This window comes from Eucyclogobius newberryi, unplaced genomic scaffold (assembly GCF_026437365.1).
Source record: "Eucyclogobius newberryi isolate DKJ021-1_F unplaced genomic scaffold, fEucNew1.0.hap1 SCAF_21, whole genome shotgun sequence".
Classification (NCBI taxonomy): Eukaryota; Metazoa; Chordata; class Actinopteri; order Gobiiformes; family Gobiidae; genus Eucyclogobius; species Eucyclogobius newberryi.
This window is the reverse complement of record NW_027315846.1, coordinates 19,534,688-19,543,206: the sequence shown is the minus strand read 5'-3', so window position 1 is coordinate 19,543,206 and position 8,519 is coordinate 19,534,688. Positions and strand designations below refer to the sequence as shown.

At 45.5% G+C, this 8,519-nt stretch overlaps 1 long non-coding RNA gene across 1 annotated transcript; it reads right to left on the bottom strand.

Moving 5' to 3' along the window:
• Positions 1–3,787: 3,787 nt before the first annotated feature.
• On the bottom strand, positions 3,788–4,330 carry LOC140370256 (uncharacterized). The gene is made up of 3 exons (XR_011928355.1): positions 4,268–4,330; positions 4,076–4,195; positions 3,788–4,008 (listed from the first exon to the last, which is right to left on the bottom strand). It is a non-coding gene; the product is annotated as an uncharacterized lncRNA (long non-coding RNA).
• Positions 4,331–8,519: the final 4,189 nt, after the last annotated feature.

Sequence of the window (8,519 nt, the reverse complement as noted above, 5' to 3'; positions counted from 1 at the left end):
TTGCAGCAACACTAAAGCTCCGACCGGATAAATATGAGGAAAACCAATGAAGAACTGACCCTGATAGTCCAATCAGGTCCCTCAGTCTGTTCAACAGGATATGATGGTCGACAGTGTCAAAGGCTGCAGACAGATCCAACAGAACTAGAACAGTGCATTTCCCAGAATCAGCAGACATCATAATGTCACTGGACACTTTGAGCAATGCGGTTTCCGTAGAATGATGTTTGCGGAAACCAGATTGAAAAGAGTCGTGAATGTTTGACTGATCAAGGAAATCTGACAATTGTTCAGAGACCACCTTCTCTAGGATCTTGGACATGAACGGGAGCTTTGATATGGGTCTGAAACTTTTGGGGTCTGTCGGGTCCAAGTTTGTTTTTTTCAGTAAAGGCTCAACTATGGCATGTTTAAATGGACCAGGAAACACACCAGTAGAAAGAGAGAGATTTACCATTTTGGTAACCCAGGGGCCAATAACATCAAACACTTTGAGGAAGAGCCTGCAGGGAAGGGCATCTGATGTACAAGAGGAGGGTTTCATCTTGGTCACCAGAGCTGAGATGTCTTCTAGAGTGGCAGGCTTAAAAGAAGACCAGTTTTGGGAAACAGGCTCCACAGAAACAGGTTTATCAGACAATGGGAGTGGGATTTGGTCTTTGATCATCTTGATCTTATCGATAAAGAACCTGAGGAATTCATTGCTGTCGGCTTTGCAGGAAACAGGAGTCACTGCAGCTGAAGGACAAACAATAGAATTTATAGTGTCAAACAACACTTTGGGTTTGGATGCACATCCAAACTGTGTATTTATCATTTTTGAAATGAGGTGCAGTAGTGCAGATAAAATCTTTTAATGCACAGAAAGTTGATGATAAACTGCACAGGAAGTGTTTACTGTGTAATCTACAGCAGCTTCACCAACTCTTCCAGCGTGGATTAGAAACAAACTCATTTGCCTCATGTTTTATTTTTTTATAAAGAATGCTTCAAACTGGATGTTTTGAGGACTGGGTGCAATTGAATTGGAGAGGAAAATACAACAAGGACATGGATTAGAACGCTGTAGTTTAACTTTAAAGCTTTACGAGAAATGAGTAATAAAGTTTCATCCTGTTTGTTGTTTCCCGTGCTTGTATTCTTCCTCTTTGTCTTCTTCTGCTTCAGTCTTCTTTATTGGTGTTTACTGTGGCAGTTCTGCTGATGCTTTATAATTTCTGCATCGTAGTGCAGCAGTTTTCATGTGTTTTAGTGTTTGTCTGTCGAGCAAACGTCCTTTTGCGCTGTTTCCATGCCCAGTTTTACACAGCACCACTGAGCACCAGTTGTAATGGAACTGCACCAGGGCTGAGTGTGGCCACGAGCACAGAGCTGAGCCGAGTCAGGACTAATGGAAAAGGGGCATTAGCTAGTACCAGGTACTTTTTCTAACCAGGCCAAGCGGGTTCTAAACTGTTCTAAATTACACCAATTGGTCAGAACGTTTGCAGAATCCATGTTTGCCACAGAATTTTCATGGATATCGTTTTGGTTTTGGCAGTTTCCATGGATACAGTACTAGATTCTAAAGAGCAATGGAATCACAACCAGGCCAAGTAGGGCTGAGTAGAGTAGAGTAGGGCCGAGAAGGGACGAGAAGGGCTGGTGGAAACGCCCCCAGAGAGCTGGCAGAATCCATGATTGCCAAAGAGTTTCCATGGATATTGGTTTGTTTTGTTTCAGTTTCTATGGCTATGGTACCAGATTGTAAAGTGTCATGGAAATGCAACCAGGCCAAGTAGGGCCAAGTAGGACACGTCGTATGTCTCTCGGCTGACCTGGGAACGCCTTGGGCTCCTCCTGGAGGAGCTGGAGGAAGGGAAATCTGGGAGTCCCTGCTGAGCCTGCTGCCTCCACGACCCGGACCCAGATAGTGAAAGAAGATGAATGATGTAATGTTGACAGTTAAATCAACTAAAAAAAGTGTTTGTATTTAGAACCTGCTCCTTTGCCATTCTGTGCAGTGTTGACCACAATCTACAGATAGAGGCCATATATATAACGCTATTTACATAGGCCCAAAACAGAAAATCCCTGTTCACAGCACCAGCCGATAATCACCACAGTCTTCAGCATTTACACTTTACCATGAAGGCTTCACAGGTTTGATACCAGTGAGATGGATTGATAAGACGTACATATCTTGTCAGTGCCACATCTTGTTAGTGTGAAGTTTGCGTGTGGTGTGTGGGGAGCAGACTGGCACTGTGTACGTCCACCTGTCTCGGTCTGCCAAGGCTTCCAGGGCTGCACTCAAATCTGTTGGCCAGATGGGGGCCGGCTTTTTACATGCCACTAGAGGGACGCCCAGGCAGCACAGTCCACAGCCCACAATGCAGTGCGTTTGAGCTGCGTGGAAAGGGGAGTGCAGTCCTGGCGGTCTGCGCACACCTTCTGCCACGCTGCTCCACACCAACTCGGCATCTTTTATTTATTGTCTGAAAGAAGGCCGGACCCTGACGGCAGCACGCGCTCACAAATGGGCCTCCTTCTGTTACTGAAAAGTCTGCAATTATGGAGCGAGAGGGGAGGGACAGTTGGGATTTGCATATGTCGTTGAGAGAAGAAACTACATCTCCCACAAGGCCCAGCAGTGGAAATGAACCAGCTGTCTATGGTTTGTAGATCAGAACCCATCCTCTTGATTACGAAATCACAGAATAATAAGGAGCAGAAAGTTGCGGGCTTGTTTGTCCCTGCTCTGTTGTTCCCTGGAACAGAAGTTATTTTGCTCGCGCTGCCTCTGAGCGGTTCGCCATGTGCCAATGTTTGGTGCACTGTGCTTCTGCTCGGAAGAACGTGACGGCTGCAGCCCTGCCCTTCGAAAGCTGTCATGTGAACTCCCGCCTTTTGTTTCATTTACATTCAGAGGCACAGCCCTTCGATCTCCCCGCTCGTTGTGACTGCCCCCAACCCTTTCACACCAACTGGCTTCATCAAAAATGCACATTTCAAACTAATTATTGACATTTGTGGAACTTTCTCGCTCTCCGTGCTTGCACCCTGGAAGGTTTGGCCCTCTGACTGAAAGGATCTATATTCAACACCTCACGTAGCATTGATCAACTCAGCGTGCATCTGCCACAGTGGATACTCTGACAATGTCCTATGTCTTACTTTTACTCACTCAGATTGGTGCAATTCTTTTTCTTTTTTTAAATAGTCATGCACTACTTTTCCATGTGAGTGCAGTATGATAAGCAGCAGTTCTTGTACTTCATAGAGTTGTGGTGTTGTTTGTGTGGGTGTTGCAAGAGGCATCTGTCTCACTGGTTAAAAATACCTCTGCATCTGAAGGCTAACATCTGCACAGACTAAAATAAAGGAGTCCTGTGATCCCAGTGTCACATGAAAGCTTCATTATCTGTGAAGTGTTAGATTTGAGAGTAGCCGACTGTGGCCAGAACTGTGCCGCAGCTGCTTGGACAAACAACAGTATTCTTTCATTTTCAAACTTTACTTTTCTTAGATCTTGCCCGTGCCATGTTGTACCCTAATCAAAAATATACCTGGCGTTGTGTTCTGTTTCATTCGAGCATGTTTCAATGATTGCACATCTCCCTGTCCAGAGCTAACATGCTAATAGCTTATAGCACAGTGTGGCATTCTGGTGGTACTATAAATGTTTTAAACTAATTTACATTAAAAATAAAGAAAATAAAACCAACAACGCCACCGGGCTTACACCCGGAAAACTAACTAAAAGGACACACAGATTCGTTCTTGATTATACAGAGGCAGATTCCAGTTTCACATGTAATTTATTTAACAGGCTATTAATTTAATAAATACTTTAACACAGGCTTAGGTAACAACACAGTTCGTATCAGTTCTTTATGCGTGGATGTATGGTCTTTTAAGAGTCCAGTGGATCTGGACAACACAGGGCACAGACGTCCATATCAACAGAGGGCAGGGCAAGGCAACGGCTCCAGCGCACACCGCCGCTCCAGAGAGTTTAGGTTACATCTGAAAAGAGACCTGGTTAACGCTAACCTGAATACTAGGCTACCGGCATATCACGCTCAGGACGTACCACGTTAGCTGCCCGGGACCACGCGTTGTGGGGCTATGACAGCGAGACCACAACAATCCCGAGTCAGCAGAGATCACATCGGAGCGTTAACAAAGCGGCGCCAGGTGACAGGCCACGGCACTAAACCACAGAAACCATTTTATGAGTAAAACTACACGATCGAATTGCATTAGCATAAGGGACAACTACTACCTGGAGAGCGGAGGTACGTGGAGCAACACCCAGACCCAGGAAGTGCGTAGGTCAGAGGATGAATGACAAAACGGAACAACATTTTATTGGCCAACGGCCCTAATGATTAGCCAATAGGAAGTGGCATGGTCTGCCCGCAGGCCATACTGCCACAACAGCACTGGTTCATACAGAAGTTCACTGCTCATGCTGTGTTCAGGACGATGGCGTTTTTACCTTTTGTTTTCTCGAGCTTTTATCCAGGCCTTTGTTCAAAATTGCTTTTTTTATATGGCTCAAAGAAAAATTGAATGGATGACATTATAAATGCTTATGCCCTTAACACTTATTACACAAATATTATAGCCTCAGCTGATACAGAATAAAACCTCACTGCATGCAATAGTTCATGAAACTCAACAAGCTTTTTTACAAAATAGTGGCCGTGGTGTTTCCTTATTTTTGGCACAATAACAAGATTTCAAAGTTTAAAATCAGGCTAGCAGTAAGTAATAGGCGTATACGCATGCACAGGCGTCTGCTCCCTCACAGTATGTGAACCCGAGGCCTTTATGACTAGAAATGTGACTTCACTGTAGATACACATGGGCCAGTTTGTCTGGTGCAAAATGTACTTTTTTATTATTATAAACAACAGGAGTCTCAGCAGTTTTTGGCTCAAACTGCCTCATTATTTTTTCAACGTTCATTCCCGCACTGAAAACGGGAAGTCTACTTTTTAATGTGTTTTTTCAAAATGTGTACATTATTTTCAGTTGGTAAATGTGAGTTACTAGTGCCAAGGTGACCAAAAGTATATTTAAAAGTCAATGAAGACCACAATAATGTATGATATGTTTCGGGGACGAGCGTGGACAGAGCCCAGCTGGTCACAAGGAAACATATGTGTTGACCACGAGACCCATGTTCCATGAAATACTACCTCTCAATCCTTTCCATCAGATTTAAACTTACTTTTTGAAGGAAGTCAAAACATCTTCATTTCTAAAACAGGGCCCAAATGCTGCCTGGTGGTCGAGTGGTTATGGCGGCAGCACATATGCCGCAGTGTTGTGAGCTTGAATCTCTCTCTTTTTTCATGCTAGAAAGATATAAAATCTGTTTTATAAACTCGACCATAATATTATTTTGCTTTGACTATATGCACTCCCTGTCCCCAATGTCTGTCTTTTATTCAAGTGCAGCAGGCCAATACTGCGGCCTGCCCTGCTCATCAGAGCTCTGGCTTGCGTCAGTCTGTGCTATTCATGGGTCTGAAGTTACATCTCACACACGGTGCAACTGCCATCTTGAGGACGAAAGTTGCATGTTGTACTGTGAGCACTGCCAACAAAAAGGCTCAAAACAAAGACTTAGAAATGGATTAGTGTGGTCAGGAGGAACGTACAGAACTCACTCCAGACTGAGGCTGAGCGGTTTGTTTTAGGTCACATTAGTTAGCAGCTGGCTAATGCTTGTTTACATATTATTGTGTGGCTATGCTAATAAATATTAGCCTACTGGCAGACAGTTTTAATGAGCCTAATTTCCAACTGTCCTGGTGTTACATTTTAGAATCCGACAGCCACTCACCCGCACACAAAGCTTTGAGGGCTTGTCCGGTGCAGAGGGCTCGTGGACGAGGAAGAGCAGATGTAAATGTCCATAAAAGATTGTTGTGGCAGGTTGTTACTGCTTTTTAGTGTCAGCGACTCGCTGCTGTAGATAAGGATCAAGGCCCATAACTTCTGTCTTCTTGAAGTGAAAACTGATTTTCATGACTATTTAACAGTGGAGAGGCTACAGCATGCGGCCACGCCTTCAATATGTCAGTGACAACCAATGTCACGAGACTGAAACCCACGGGTAAGTCCTGAGGGAGCATGGCAGGACGGATCCCACTGTCCCTGTGGGAATATCCATGAAGCTTCATACATTTTTGTCAATTCACCTCCTATTTGCAATAATATGAGCAAACACCAGATTCAATCGCATGTTATGGACAAAAGTTTGAGTTACTTAGACTGTTGTGTGCAGTCTGTCCACAGCCCAGAGGCTGTATTGAAGCAGAGGGCTAAGGCTCCTGGAAACACTGATCTGGTATTGAAAACCATGACCAGTGAGTCTAAAATGCAAGTTCATGCTAAGTATGCCACGAGTAAAGAACTGACTCTATTGAATCTTGGATAAATGTACGTAACAGCAATGTGTTCCATTGTAGAAAAGTTGTTCTCATCTGGACACAGTTTTCCGTGGTCTCAGACTCAGGTCTCAGACTCAGGTCTCAGACTGTGGTCTCAGACTGTGGTCTCAGACTGTGGTCTCAGACTGTGGTCTCAGACTGTGGTCTCAGACTGTGGTCTCAGACTGTGGTCTCAGACTGTGGTCTCAGACTGAGGTCTCAGACTGTGGTCTCAGACTGAGGTCTCAGACTGAGGTCTCAGACTGTGGTCTCAGACTGTGGTCTCAGACTGTGGTCTCAGACTGTGGTCTCAGACTGTGGTCTCAGACTGAGGTCTCAGACTCAGGTCTCAGACTGTGGTCTCAGACTGTGGTCTCAGACTGTGGTCTCAGACTGTGGTCTCAGACTCAGGTCTCAGACTCAGGTCTCAGACTCAGGTCTCAGACTCAGGTCTCAGACTCAGGTCTCAGACTGTGGTCTCAGACTGTGGTCTCAGACTCAGGTCTCAGACTCAGGTCTCAGACTGTGGTCTCAGACTCAGGTCTCAGACTCAGGTCTCAGACTGTGGTCTCAGACTGTGGTCTCAGACTCTGGTCTCAGACTCTGGTCTCAGACTCTGGTCTCAGACTCTGGTCTCAGACTGAGGTCTCAGACTGAGGTCTCAGACTGTGGTCTCAGACTGTGGTCTCAGACTGTGGTCTCAGACTGTGGTCTCAGACTGTGGTCTCAGACTCAGGTCTCAGACTCAGGTCTCAGACTCAGGTCTCAGACTGTGGTCTCAGACTCAGGTCTCAGACTCAGGTCTCAGACTCAGGTCTCAGACTCAGGTCTCAGACTGTGGTCTCAGACTGTGGTCTCAGACTGTGGTCTCAGACTCTGGTCTCAGACTCTGGTCTCAGACTCTGGTCTCAGACTCTGGTCTCAGACTGAGGTCTCAGACTGAGGTCTCAGACTGAGGTCTCAGACTGAGGTCTCAGACTGTGGTCTCAGACTGTGGTCTCAGACTCAGGTCTCAGACTCAGGTCTCAGACTGTGGTCTCAGACTGTGGTCTCAGACTGTGGTCTCAGACTGTGGTCTCAGACTGTGGTCTCAGACTGTGGTCTCAGACTCAGGTCTCAGACTGAGGTCTCAGACTGAGGTCTCAGACTGTGGTCTCAGACTGTGGTCTCAGACTGTGGTCTCAGACTGTGGTCTCAGACTCAGGTCTCAGACTGAGGTCTCAGACTCAGGTCTCAGACTGAGGTCTCAGACTGAGGTCTCAGACTGAGGTCTCAGACTGTGGTCTCAGACTGTGGTCTCAGACTGTGGTCTCAGACTGTGGTCTCAGACTCAGGTCTCAGACTCAGGTCTCAGACTCAGGTCTCAGACTCAGGTCTCAGACTCTGGTCTCAGACTCTGGTCTCAGACTCTGGTCTCAGACTCTGGTCTCAGACTCTGGTCTCAGACTCAGGTCTCAGACTCTGGTCTCAGACTCTGGTCTCAGACTCTGGTCTCAGACTCTGGTCTCAGACTCTGGTCTCAGACTCAGGTCTCAGACTGTGGTCTCAGACTGTGGTCTCAGACTCAGGTCTCAGACTGTGGTGTTTTTTCTCAGTTGATTCAGCGTCATTCACACCTTCTCCAATGCACCTGTTGTAGAACATGATGTGTGAAGCACCGTCTGCATGTTCTGTTTAGACTGCAAAATTGTATTGGATCATCTAAAACACACCAGATTACTGCCATCATCTTTTTTTTTAACTTTTTTTTGAGAGAGGACCTCAGATACCGCCTCATGTGGTCTTGGTTAGCCCAGGTTAACAACTGTGACTCAGCTGCTTCACCAGATGCAAATCTAAATCCAGAATAAGTCATAATTTATAACACTTTTAAGGAGATAATACAGGCAAAACTCTGGTCAGTTTGTTTATGAGATTATCAATGAATGTCATGTCTCTGGGAGTTGAAGATCAGCCCTTATACCACCGATAGACCATTGTTGCAATTTTGTATTTACCAACATTTTTGACAGATCGCACAGGATTTGTTGCTGTCCAATTCTAAGCCCTGTGTATTAAAAATAAAATATATACATTTTTAAAAAGGCAAAA